Source organism: Hypanus sabinus, chromosome 23 (genome assembly GCF_030144855.1).
Source record: "Hypanus sabinus isolate sHypSab1 chromosome 23, sHypSab1.hap1, whole genome shotgun sequence".
In the NCBI taxonomy this organism is placed as follows: Eukaryota; Metazoa; Chordata; class Chondrichthyes; order Myliobatiformes; family Dasyatidae; genus Hypanus; species Hypanus sabinus.
Genome location: NC_082728.1, coordinates 54,553,110 through 54,568,877, shown reverse-complemented (window position 1 = coordinate 54,568,877; position 15,768 = coordinate 54,553,110).

Sequence of the window (15,768 nt, the reverse complement as noted above, 5' to 3'; positions counted from 1 at the left end):
AGGTTCTTGAATTCAACCTTACCTTATGTATTCCTTTGCTCTGAGTAGTATAGACTGTGTTTCCAATATGTTAGTCTTCAATGTGTATAGTTATGCACATCCACCTAACACAAAATACACATAATAGTAAGTATTGCATTGATCAGAAAAGAGAATGCGATATTATTTTACTCTAAAGTACTATGTGCTAACTTGATGCAACCCTTTTGAATACACTTCCGCTATCATTTAGAGTAGTCTGCTACCATTTCTATGTGAGTGCTACTGAGATTGGTGAAGATACTGTGAGCAATATCTCCAACATCACATAATACAACTTCAATGATTCAACGTAATGGAAAGCTCAAGGTAGTTCCAATGGAAATCCAATGTAGTAGGTTCTTGAATTCAATCACACTTTATGTATTCCTTTGCTGTTAGTAGTAGAGATTGTGTTTCCATTAACTAAGCCTTCACTCTGTTTTGTTGTGCACATCCACCTAACACAAAATACACATAATAGTAAGGAATGCATTGATCAGAAAAGGGAATGCAATTTTATTTTACTCTAAAGTACTATGTGTTTACTTGATGCAAACCTTTTTAATACACTTTCCCTATCATTTAGTGTAGTCTACTACCATTTCTATGTGTGTGCCACTGAAGTTGTTGAAGACAGTATAAGATATATCTCTAACATCACATAATAGAACATCCGGGTTTCATAGCTATACAAATCTCAATGCATTTCCAATGGAAATCCAGTGTAGTAGGTTCTTGAATTCAACCTTACATTATGTATTCCTTTGCTCTGAGTAGTATAGACAGTGTTTCCAATATGTTAGTCTTCAATGTGTATAGTTATGCACATCCACCTAACACAAAATACACATAATAGTAAGTATTGCATTGATCAGAAAAGAGAATGCGATATTATTTTACTCTAAAGTACTATGTGCTAACTTGATGCAACCCTTTTGAATACACTTCCGCTATCATTTAGAGTAGTCTGCTACCATTTCTATGTGAGTGCTACTGAATTGGTGAAGATACTGTGAGCAATATCTCCAACATCACATAATACAACTTCAATGATTCAACGTAATGGAAAGCTCAAGGTAGTTCCAATGGAAATCCAATGTAGTGGGTTCTTGAATTCAACCTCACTTTAACTATTCCTTTGCTGTGAGTAGTATAGAATGTGTTTCCATTAACTAAACCTTCACTGTTTTGTTATGCACATCCATCTAACACAAAATACACATAATAAGAAGTAATGCATTGATCAGAAAAGAGAATGCAATATTATTTTACTCTAAAGTACTATGTGTTAAGTTGATGCAAACCTTTTTAATACACTTTCCCTATCGGTTAGTGTAGTCTACTACCATTTTGATGTGTGTGCCACTGAAGTTGTTGAAGTCAGTATAAGATATATCTCTAACATCACATAATAGAACATCAGGGTTTCATAGCTATACAAATCTCAATGCAGTTCCAATGGAAATGCAATGTAGTAGGTTCTTGAATTCAACCTTACCTTATGTATTCCTTTGCTCTGAGTAGTATAGATAATGTTTCCAGTACGTTAGCCTTCAACCTGTATAGTTATGCACATCCACCTAACACAAAATACACATAATAGTAAGTATTGCATTGATCAGAAAAGAGAATGCAATATTATTTTACTCTAAAGTACTATTTGCTAACATGATGCAACCCTTTTGAATATACTTTCCCTATGATGTAGAATAGTCTGCTACCGTTTCTATGTGAGTGCTACTGAGATTGGTGAAGATAGTGTGAGCAATATCTCCAACATCACATAATACAACTTCAATGATTCAAAGTAATGGAAAGCTCAAGGTAGTTCCAATGGAAATGCAATGCACTGTTTTCTTGAATTCAACATCACTTTATCTATTCCTTTCCTGTGAGTAGTGTAGATTGTGTTTCCATTAACTAAGCCTTCACTCTGTTTTGTTATGCACATCCACCTAACACAAAATACACATAATAGTAAGTAATGCATTGATCAGAAAAGAGAATGCAATTTTATTTTACTCTGATGTACTATGTGTTAACTTGATGCAAACCTTTTTAATACACTTTCCCTATCATTTAGTGTAGTCTACTACCATTTTTATGTGTGTGCCACTGAAGTTGTTGAAGTCAGTATAAGATATATCTCTAACATCACATAATAGAACATCAGGGTTTCATAGCTGTACAAATCTCAATGCAGTTCCAATGGAAATCCAGTGTAGTAGGTTCTTGAATTCAACCTTACATTATGTATTCCTTTGCTCTGAGTAGAATAGATTGTGTTTCCAATATGTTAGGCTTCACCCTGTATAGTTATGCACATCCTCCTAACACAAAATACACATAATAGTAAGTATTGCATTGATCAGAAAAGAGAATGCGATATTATTTTACTCTAAAGTACTATGTGCTAACTTGATGCAACCCTTTTGAATACACTTCCGCTATCATTTAGAGTGGTCTGCTACCATTTCTATGTGAGTGCTACTGAGATTGGTGAAGATACTGTGAGCAATATCTCCAACATCACAAAATACAACTTCAATGATTCAACGTAATGGAAAGCTCAAGGTAGTTCCAATGGAAATCCAATGTAGTAGGTTCTTGAATTCAACATCACTTTAAGTATTCCTTTGCTGTGAGTAGTATAGAATGTGTTTCCATTAACTAAACCTTCACTGTTTTGTTATGCACATCCATCTAACACAAAATACACATAATAAGAAGTAATGCATTGATCAGAAAAGAGAATGCAATATTATTTTACTCTAAACTACTATGTGTTAAGTTGATGCAAACCTTTTTAATACACTTTCCCTATTATTTAGTGTAGTCTACTACCATTTTTATCCGTGTGCCACTGAAGTTGTTGAAGACAGTATAAGATATATCTCTAACATCACATAATAGAACATCAGGGTTTCATAGCTATATAAATCTCAATGCATTTCCAATGGAACTCCAATGTAGTAGGTTCTTGAATTCAACCTTACCTTATGTACTCCTTTGCTCTGAGTAGTATAGATAGTGTTTCCAGTACGTTAGCCTTCACCCTGTATATTTATGCACATCCACCTAACACAAAATACACATAATAGTAAGTATTGCATTGATCAGAAAAGAGAATGCAATATTATTTTACTCTAAAGTACTATGTGCTAACGATGCAACACTTTTGAATATACTTTCACTATGATTTAGAGTAGTCTGCTACCGTTTCTATGTGAGTGCTACTGAGATTGGTGAAGATATTGTGAGCATTATCTCCAACATCACATAAAATAACTTCAATGATTCAAAGTAATGGAAAGCTCAAGGTAGTTCCATTGGAAATCCAATGTAGTAGGTTCTTGAATTCAATCTCACGTTATGTATACCTTTGCTGTCAGTAGTATTGATTGTGTTTCCATTAACTTAGCCTTCACTCTGTTTTGTTATGCACATCCACCTGACACAAAATACACATAATAGTAAGTAATGCATTGATCAGAAAAGAGAATGCAATTTTATTTTACTCTAAAGTACTATGTTTTTACTTGATGCAAACCTTTTTAATACACTTTCCCTATCATTTAGTGTAGTCTACTACCATTTTTATGTGTGTGCCACTGAAGTTGTTGGTCAGTATAAGATATATCTCTAACATCACATAATAGAACATCAGGGTTTCATAGCTATACAAATCTCAATGCAGTTCCAATGGAAATCCAGTGTAGTAGGTTCTTGAATTCAACCATACCTTATGTATTCCTTTGCTCTGAGTAGTATAGATTGTGTTTCCAATAAATTAGGCTCCACCATGTATAGTTATGCCAATCCACCTTACAGAAAATACACATAATATTATGTATTGCATTGATCAGAAAAGGGAATGCGATATTATTTTACTCTAAATTACTATGTGCTAACTTGATGCAACCCTTTTGAATACACTTTCCCTATCTTTGAGAGTAGTCTGCTCTCATTTCTATATGAGTGCTACTGAGATTGGTGAAAATAGTGTGATCAATATCTCCAACATCACATAATACAACATGAATGATTCAAAGTAATGGAAAGCTCAAGGTAGTTCCATTGGACATCCAATGTAGTAGGTTCTTGAATTCAATCTCACTTTATGTATACCTTTGCTGTGAGTAGTATAGATTGTGTTTCCATTAACTTAGCCTTCACTCTGTTTTGTTATGCACATCCACCTAACACAAAATACACATAATAGTAAGTAATGCATTGATCAGAAAAGAGAATGCAATTTTATTTTACTCTAAAGTACTATGTGTTAACTTGATGCAAACCTTTTTAATACACTTTCCCTATCATTTAGTGTATTCTTCTACCATTTTCATGTGTGTGCCACTGAAGTTGTTCAAGTCAGTATAAGATATATCTCTAACATCACATAATAGAACATCAGGGTTTCATAGCTGTACAAATCTCAATGCAGTTCCAATGGAAATCCAGAGTAGTAGGTTCTTGAATTCAACATTACCTTATGTATTCCTTTGCTCTGAGTAGTATAGACTGTGTTTCCAATATGTTAGTCTTCAATGTGTATAGTTATGCACATCCACCTAACACAAAATACACATAATAGTAAGTATTGCATTGATCAGAAAAGAGAATGCGATATTATTTTACTCTAAAGTACTATGTGCTAACTTGATGCAACCCTTTTGAATACACTTCCGCTATCATTTAGAGTAGTCTGCTACCATTTCTATGTGAGTGCTACTGAGATTGGTGAAGATACTGTGAGCAATATCTCCAACATCACATAATACAACTTCAATGATTCAACGTAATGGAAAGCTCAAGGTAGTTCCAATGGAAATCCAATGTAGTAGGTTCTTGAATTCAACCTCACTTTAACTATTCCTTTGCTGTGAGTAGTATAGAATGTGTTTCCATTAACTAAACCTTCACTGTTTTGTTATGCACATCCATCTAACACAAAATACACATAATAAGAAGTAATGCATTGATCAGAAAAGAGAATGCAATTTTATTTTACTCTAAAGTACTATGTGTTAAGTTGATGCAAACCTTTTTAATACACTTTCCCTATCGGTTAGTGTAGTCTACTACCATTTTGATGTGTGTGCCACTGAAGTTGTTGAAGTCAGTATAAGATATATCTCTAACATCACATAATACAACATCAGGGTTTCATAGCTATACAAATCTCAATGCAGTTCCAATGGAAATCCGATGTAGTAGGTTCTTGAATTCAACCTTACCTCATGTATTCCTTTGCTCTGAGTAGTATAGATAGTGTTTCCAGTACGTTAGCCTTCACCCTGTATAGTTATGCACATCCACCTAACACAAAATACACATAATAGCAAGTAATGCGTTCATCAGAAAAGAGAATGCAATATTATTTTACTCTAAAGTACTATGTGCTAACTTGATGCAACCCTTTTGAATATACTTTCCCTATGAATTAGAGTAGTCTGCTACTGTTTCTATGTGAGTGTTACTGAGATTGGTGAAGATAGTGTGAGCATTATCTCCAACATCACATAATACAACTTCAATGATTCAAAGTAATGGAAAGCTCAAGGTAGTTCTCATGTAAATTCAAAGCACTAGTTTCTTGAATTCAACATCACTTTATGTATTCCTTTGCTGTGAGTAGTATTGATTGTGCTTCCATTAACTAAGCCTTCGCTCTGTTTTGTTATGCACATCCACCTAACACAAAATACACATAATAGTAAGTAATGCATTGATCAGAAAAGAGAATGCAATTTTATTTTACTCTGAAGTACTATGGGTTAATTGATGCAAACCTTTTTAATACACTTTCCCTATCATTTAGTGTAGTCTACTACCATTTTGATGTGTGTGCCACTGAAGTTGTTGAAGTCAGTATAAGATATATCTCTAACATCACATAATAGAACATCAGGGTTTCATAGCTATACAAATCTCAATGCATTTCCAATGGAAATCCAATGTAGTAGGTTCTTGAATTCAACCTTACTTTATGTATGCCTTTGCTCTGAGTCGTATAGATACTGTTTTCAGTACGTTAGCCTTCACCCTGTATAGTTATGCACATCCACCTAACACAAAATACACATAATTGTAACTATTGCATTGATCAGAAAAGAGAATGCGATATTATTTTACTCCAAAGTACTATGTGTGAACTTGATGCAACCCTTTTGAATACACTTCCGCTATCATTTAGAGCAGTCTGCTACCATTTCTATGTGAGTGCTACTGAGATTGGTGAAGATACTGTGAGCAATATCTCCAACATCACATAATACAACTTCAATGATTCAACGTAATGGAAAGCTCAAGGTAGTTCCAATGGAAAACCAAATGTAATAGGTTCTTGAATTCAACCTCACTTTAGGTATTCCTTTGCTGTGAGTAGTATAGAATGTGTTTCCATTAACTAAGCCTTCACTCTGTTTTGTTATGCACATCCACCTAACACAAAATACACATAATAGTAAGTATTGCATTGATCAGAAAAGAGAATGCGATATTATTTTACTCTAAAGTACTATGTGTGAACTTGATGCAACCCTTTTGAATACACTTCCGCTATCATTCAGAGCAGTCTGCAACCATTTCTATGTGAGTGCTGCTGAGATTGGTGAAGATAGTGTGAGCAATATCTCCAACATCACATAATACAACTTCAATCATACAACGTAATGGAAAGCTCAAGGTAGTTCCAATGGAAAACCAATGTAGTAGGTTCTTGAATTCAACCTCACTTTAAGCATTCCTTTGCTCTGAGTAGTATAGATTGTGTTTCCAATATGTTAGGCTTCAACGTGTATAGTTATGCACATCCACCTAACACAAAATACACGTAATATGATGTATTGCATTGATCAGAAAAGGGAATGCGATATTATTTAACTCTAAATTACTATGTGCTAACTTGATGCAACCCTTTTGAATAAACTTTCCCTATCATTGAGAGTAGTCTGCTACCATTTCTATGTGAGTGCTACTGAGATTGGTGAAGATAGTGTGAGCAATATCTCCAACATCACATAATACAACTTCAATGATACAAAGCAATGGAAAGCTCAAGGTAGTTCCATTGGAAATCCAATGTAGTAGGTTCTTGAATTCAATCTCACTTTATGTATACCTTTGCTGTCAGTAGTATTGATTGTGTTTCCATTAACTTAGCCTTCACTCTGTTTTGTTATGCACATCTACCTAACACAAAATACACATAATAGTAAGTAATGCATTGATCAGAAAAGAGAATGCAATTTTATTTTACTCTAAAGTACTATGTGTTAACTTGATGCAAACCTTTTTAATATACTTACCCTATCATTTAGTGTAGTCTACTACCATTTTTATGTGTGTGCCACTGAAGTTGTTGAAGTCAGTATAAGATATATCTCTAACATCACATAATAGAACATCAGGGTTTCATAGCTGTACAAATCTCAATGCAGTTCCAATGGAAATCCAGTGTAGTTGGTTCTTCAATTCAATCTTACCTTATGTATTCCTTTGCTCTGAGTAGTATAGAATGTGTTTCCAATATGTTAGTCTTCAACGTGTATAGTTATGCACATACACCTAACAAAAAATACACATATTATTATGTATTGCATTGATCAGAAATGGGAATACGATATTATTTTACTCTAAATTACTATGTGCTAACTTGATGCCACCCTTTTGAATACACTTTCCCTTTCATTGAGTGTAGTCTGCTACCATTTCTAAGTGAGTGCTACTGCGATTGGTGAAGATAGTGTGAGCAATATCTCCAACATCACATAATACAACTTCAATGATACAAAGCAATGGAAAGCTCAAGGTAGTTCTCATGTAAATACAATGCACTAGTTTCTTGAATTCAACATCACTTTATGTATTCCTTTGCTGTGAGTAGTGTAGATTGTGTTTCCATTAACTAAGCCTTCACTCTTTGTTATGCACATCCACCTAACACAAAATACACATAATAGTAAGTAATGCATTGATCAGAAAAGAGAATGTAATTTTATTTTACTCTGAAGTACTATGTGTTAACATGATGCAAACCTTTTTAATACACTTTCCCTATCAGTTAGTGTAGTATACTACCATTTTTATGTGTGTGCCACTGAAGTTGTTGAAGTCAGTATAAGATATATCTCTAACATCACATAATAGAACATCAGGGTTTCATAGCTATACAAATCTCAATGCAGTTCCAATGGAAATCCAGTGTAGTCGGTTCTTGAATTCAACCATACCTTATGTATTCCTTTGCTCTGAGTAGTATAGATTGTGTTTCCAATATATTAGGCTTCACCATGTATACTTATGCACATCCACCTTACAGAAAATACACATAATATTATGTATTGCATTGATCAGAAAAGGGAATGCGATATTATTTTACTCTAAATTACTATGTGCTAACATGATGCAACCCTTTTGAATACACTTTCCCTATCATTGAGAGTAGTCTGCTACCATTTTTATGTGTGTGCCACTGAAGTTGTTGAAGTCAGTATAAGATATATCTCTAAAATCACATAATAGAACATCAGGGTTTCATAGCTATATAAATCTCAATGCATTTCCAATGGAACTCCAATGTAGTAGGTTCTTGAATTCAACCTTACCTTATGTACTCCTTTGCTCTGAGTAGTATAGATAGTGTTTCCAGTACGTTAGCCTTCACCCTGTATATTTATGCACATCCACCTAACACAAAATACACATAATAGTAAGTATTGCATTGATCAGAAAAGAGAATGCAATATTATTTTACTCTAAAGTACTATGTGCTAACGATGCAACACTTTTGAATATACTTTCACTATGATTTAGAGTAGTCTGCTACCGTTTCTATGTGAGTGCTACTGAGATTGGTGAAGATATTGTGAGCATTATCTCCAACATCACATAAAATAACTTCAATGATTCAAAGTAATGGAAAGCTCAAGGTAGTTCCATTGGAAATCCAATGTAGTAGGTTCTTGAATTCAATCTCACGTTATGTATACCTTTGCTGTCAGTAGTATTGATTGTGTTTCCATTAACTTAGCCTTCACTCTGTTTTGTTATGCACATCCACCTGACACAAAATACACATAATAGTAAGTAATGCATTGATCAGAAAAGAGAATGCAATTTTATTTTACTCTAAAGTACTATGTTTTTACTTGATGCAAACCTTTTTAATACACTTTCCCTATCATTTAGTGTAGTCTACTACCATTTTTATGTGTGTGCCACTGACGCTGTTGGTCAGTATAAGATATATCTCTAACATCACATAATAGAACATCAGGGTTTCATAGCTATACAAATCTCAATGCAGTTCCAATGGAAATCCAGTGTAGTAGGTTCTTGAATTCAACCATACCTTATGTATTCCTTTGCTCTGAGTAGTATAGACTGTGTTTCCAATATGTTAGTCTTCAATATGTATAGTTATGCACATCCACCTAACACAAAATACACATAATAGTAAGTATTGCATTGATCAGAAAAGAGAATGCGATATTATTTTACTCTAAAGTACTATGTTCTAACTTGATGCAACCCTTTTGAATACACTTCCGCTATCATTTAGAGTAGTCTGCTACCATTTCTATGTGAGTGCTACTGAGATTGGTGAAGATACTGTGAGCAATATCTCCAACATCACATAATACAACTTCAATGATTCAACGTAATGGAAAGCTCAAGGTAGTTCCAATGGAAATCCAATGTAGTAGGTTCTTGAATTCAACCTCACTTTAACTATTCCTTAGCTGTGAGTAGTATAGAATGTGTTTCCATTAACTAAACCTTCACTGTTTTGTTATGCACATCCATCTATCAAAAAATACACATAATAAGAAGTAATGCATTGATCAGAAAAGAGAATGCAATTTTATTTTACTCTAAAGTACTATGTGTTAAGTTGATGCAAACCTTTTTAATACACTTTCCCTATCGGTTAGTGTAGTCTACTACCATTTTGATGTGTGTGCCACTGAAGTTGTTGAAGTCAGTATAAGATATATCTCTAACATCACATAATAAAATATCAGGGTTTCATAGCTATACAAATCTCAATGCAGTTCCAATGGAAATCCGATGTAGTAGGTTCTTGAATTCAACCTTACCTCATGTATTCCTTTGCTCTGAGTAGTATAGATAGTGTTTCCAGTACGTTAGCCTTCACCCTGTATAGTTATGCACATCCACCTAACACAAAATACACATAATAGCAAGTAATGCATTGATCAGAAAAGAGAATGCAATATTATTTTACTCTAAAGTACTATGTGCTAACTTGATGCAACCCTTTTGAATATACTTTCCCTATGAATTAGAGTAGTCTGCTACTGTTTCTATGTGAGTGTTACTGAGATTGGTGAAGATAGTGTGAGCATTATCTCCAACATCACATAATACAACTTCAATGATTCAAAGTAATGGAAAGCTCAAGGTAGTTCTCATGTAAATGCAAAGCACTAGTTTCTTGAATTCAACATCACTTTATGTATTCCTTTGCTGTGAGTAGTATTGATTGTGCTTCCATTAACTAAGCCTTCACTCTGTTTTGTTATGCACATCCACCTAACACAAAATACACATAATAGTAAGTAATGCATTGATCAGAAAAGAGAATGCAATTTTATTTTACTCTGAAGTACTATGGGTTAACTTGATGCAAACCTTTTTAATACACTTTCCCTATCATTTAGTGTAGTCTACTACCATTTTGATGTGTGTGCCACTGAAGTTGTTGAAGTCAGTATAAGATATATCTCTAACATCACATAATAGAACATCAGGGTTTCATAGCTATACAAATCTCAATGCATTTCCAATGGAAATCCAATGTAGTAGGTTCTTGAATTCAACCTTACTTTATGTATGCCTTTGCTCTGAGTCGTATAGATACTGTTTTCAGTACGTTAGCCTTCACCCTGTATAGTTATGCACATCCACCTAACACAAAATACACATAATTGTAACTATTGCATTGATCAGAAAAGAGAATGCGATATTATTTTACTCCAAAGTACTATGTGTGAACTTGATGCAACCCTTTTGAATACACTTCCGCTATCATTTAGAGCAGTCTGCTACCATTTCTATGTGAGTGCTACTGAGATTGGTGAAGATACTGTGAGCAATATCTCCAACATCACATAATACAACTTCAATGATTCAACGTAATGGAAAGCTCAAGGTAGTTCCAATGGAAAACCAAATGTAATAGGTTCTTGAATTCAACCTCACTTTAGGTATTCCTTTGCTGTGAGTAGTATAGAATGTGTTTCCATTAACTAAGCCTTCACTCTGTTTTGTTATGCACATCCACCTAACACAAAATACACATAATAGTAAGTATTGCATTGATCAGAAAAGAGAATGCGATATTATTTTACTCTAAAGTACTATGTGTGAACTTGATGCAACCCTTTTGAATACACTTCCGCTATCATTCAGAGCAGTCTGCAACCATTTCTATGTGAGTGCTGCTGAGATTGGTGAAGATAGTGTGAGCAATATCTCCAACATCACATAATACAACTTCAATCATACAACGTAATGGAAAGCTCAAGGTAGTTCCAATGGAAAACCAATGTAGTAGGTTCTTGAATTCAACCTCACTTTAAGCATTCCTTTGCTCTGAGTAGTATAGATTGTGTTTCCAATATGTTAGGCTTCAACGTGTATAGTTATGCACATCCACCTAACACAAAATACACGTAATATGATGTATTGCATTGATCAGAAAAGGGAATGCGATATTATTTAACTCTAAATTACTATGTGCTAACTTGATGCAACCCTTTTGAATAAACTTTCCCTATCATTGAGAGTAGTCTGCTACCATTTCTATGTGAGTGCTACTGAGATTGGTGAAGATAGTGTGAGCAATATCTCCAACATCACATAATACAACTTCAATGATACAAAGCAATGGAAAGCTCAAGGTAGTTCCATTGGAAATCCAATGTAGTAGGTTCTTGAATTCAATCTCACTTTATGTATACCTTTGCTGTCAGTAGTATTGATTGTGTTTCCATTAACTTAGCCTTCACTCTGTTTTGTTATGCACATCTACCTAACACAAAATACACATAATAGTAAGTAATGCATTGATCAGAAAAGAGAATGCAATTTTATTTTACTCTAAAGTACTATGTGTTAACTTGATGCAAACCTTTTTAATACACTTACCCTATCATTTAGTGTAGTCTACTACCATTTTTATGTGTGTGCCACTGAAGTTGTTGAAGTCAGTATAAGATATATCTCTAACATCACATAATAGAACATCAGGGTTTCATAGCTGTACAAATCTCAATGCAGTTCCAATGGAAATCCAGTGTAGTTGGTTCTTCAATTCAATCTTACCTTATGTATTCCTTTGCTCTGAGTAGTATAGAATGTGTTTCCAATATGTTAGTCTTCAACGTGTATAGTTATGCACATACACCTAACAAAAAATACACATATTATTATGTATTGCATTGATCAGAAATGGGAATACGATATTATTTTACTCTAAATTACTATGTGCTAACTTGATGCCACCCTTTTGAATACACTTTCCCTTTCATTGAGTGTAGTCTGCTACCATTTCTAAGTGAGTGCTACTGCGATTGGTGAAGATAGTGTGAGCAATATCTCCAACATCACATAATACAACTTCAATGATACAAAGCAATGGAAAGCTCAAGGTAGTTCTCATGTAAATACAATGCACTAGTTTCTTGAATTCAACATCACTTTATGTATTCCTTTGCTGTGAGTAGTGTAGATTGTGTTTCCATTAACTAAGCCTTCACTCTTTGTTATGCACATCCACCTAACACAAAATACACATAATAGTAAGTAATGCATTGATCAGAAAAGAGAATGTAATTTTATTTTACTCTGAAGTACTATGTGTTAACATGATGCAAACCTTTTTAATACACTTTCCCTATCAGTTAGTGTAGTATACTACCATTTTTATGTGTGTGCCACTGAAGTTGTTGAAGTCAGTATAAGATATATCTCTAACATCACATAATAGAACATCAGGGTTTCATAGCTATACAAATCTCAATGCAGTTCCAATGGAAATCCAGTGTAGTCGGTTCTTGAATTCAACCATACCTTATGTATTCCTTTGCTCTGAGTAGTATAGATTGTGTTTCCAATATATTAGGCTTCACCATGTATACTTATGCACATCCACCTTACAGAAAATACACATAATATTATGTATTGCATTGATCAGAAAAGGGAATGCGATATTATTTTACTCTAAATTACTATGTGCTAACATGATGCAACCCTTTTGAATACACTTTCCCTATCATTGAGAGTAGTCTGCTACCATTTTTATGTGTGTGCCACTGAAGTTGTTGAAGTCAGTATAAGATATATCTCTAAAATCACATAATAGAACATCAGGGTTTCATAGCTATATAAATCTCAATGCATTTCCAATGGAACTCCAATGTAGTAGGTTCTTGAATTCAACCTTACCTTATGTACTCCTTTGCTCTGAGTAGTATAGATAGTGTTTCCAGTACGTTAGCCTTCACCCTGTATATTTATGCACATCCACCTAACACAAAATACACATAATAGTAAGTATTGCATTGATCAGAAAAGAGAATGCAATATTATTTTACTCTAAAGTACTATGTGCTAACGATGCAACACTTTTGAATATACTTTCACTATGATTTAGAGTAGTCTGCTACCGTTTCTATGTGAGTGCTACTGAGATTGGTGAAGATATTGTGAGCATTATCTCCAACATCACATAAAATAACTTCAATGATTCAAAGTAATGGAAAGCTCAAGGTAGTTCCATTGGAAATCCAATGTAGTAGGTTCTTGAATTCAATCTCACGTTATGTATACCTTTGCTGTCAGTAGTATTGATTGTGTTTCCATTAACTTAGCCTTCACTCTGTTTTGTTATGCACATCCACCTGACACAAAATACACATAATAGTAAGTAATGCATTGATCAGAAAAGAGAATGCAATTTTATTTTACTCTAAAGTACTATGTTTTTACTTGATGCAAACCTTTTTAATACACTTTCCCTATCATTTAGTGTAGTCTACTACCATTTTTATGTGTGTGCCACTGACGCTGTTGGTCAGTATAAGATATATCTCTAACATCACATAATAGAACATCAGGGTTTCATAGCTATACAAATCTCAATGCAGTTCCAATGGAAATCCAGTGTAGTAGGTTCTTGAATTCAACCATACCTTATGTATTCCTTTGCTCTGAGTAGTATAGACTGTGTTTCCAATATGTTAGTCTTCAATATGTATAGTTATGCACATCCACCTAACACAAAATACACATAATAGTAAGTATTGCATTGATCAGAAAAGAGAATGCGATATTATTTTACTCTAAAGTACTATGTTCTAACTTGATGCAACCCTTTTGAATACACTTCCGCTATCATTTAGAGTAGTCTGCTACCATTTCTATGTGAGTGCTACTGAGATTGGTGAAGATACTGTGAGCAATATCTCCAACATCACATAATACAACTTCAATGATTCAACGTAATGGAAAGCTCAAGGTAGTTCCAATGGAAATCCAATGTAGTAGGTTCTTGAATTCAACCTCACTTTAACTATTCCTTAGCTGTGAGTAGTATAGAATGTGTTTCCATTAACTAAACCTTCACTGTTTTGTTATGCACATCCATCTATCAAAAAATACACATAATAAGAAGTAATGCATTGATCAGAAAAGAGAATGCAATTTTATTTTACTCTAAAGTACTATGTGTTAAGTTGATGCAAACCTTTTTAATACACTTTCCCTATCGGTTAGTGTAGTCTACTACCATTTTGATGTGTGTGCCACTGAAGTTGTTGAAGTCAGTATAAGATATATCTCTAACATCACATAATAAAATATCAGGGTTTCATAGCTATACAAATCTCAATGCAGTTCCAATGGAAATCCGATGTAGTAGGTTCTTGAATTCAACCTTACCTCATGTATTCCTTTGCTCTGAGTAGTATAGATAGTGTTTCCAGTACGTTAGCCTTCACCCTGTATAGTTATGCACATCCACCTAACACAAAATACACATAATAGCAAGTAATGCATTGATCAGAAAAGAGAATGCAATATTATTTTACTCTAAAGTACTATGTGCTAACTTGATGCAACCCTTTTGAATATACTTTCCCTATGAATTAGAGTAGTCTGCTACTGTTTCTATGTGAGTGTTACTGAGATTGGTGAAGATAGTGTGAGCATTATCTCCAACATCACATAATACAACTTCAATGATTCAAAGTAATGGAAAGCTCAAGGTAGTTCTCATGTAAATGCAAAGCACTAGTTTCTTGAATTCAACATCACTTTATGTATTCCTTTGCTGTGAGTAGTATTGATTGTGCTTCCATTAACTAAGCCTTCACTCTGTTTTGTTATGCACATCCACCTAACACAAAATACACATAATAGTAAGTAATGCATTGATCAGAAAAGAGAATGCAATTTTATTTTACTCTGAAGTACTATGGGTTAACTTGATGCAAACCTTTTTAATACACTTTCCCTATCATTTAGTGTAGTCTACTACCATTTTGATGTGTGTGCCACTGAAGTTGTTGAAGTCAGTATAAGATATATCTCTAACATCACATAATAGAACATCAGGGTTTCATAGCTATGCAAATCTCAATGCATTTCCAATGGAAATCCAATGTAGTAGGTTCTTGAATTCAACCTTACTTTATGTATGCCTTTGCTCTGAGC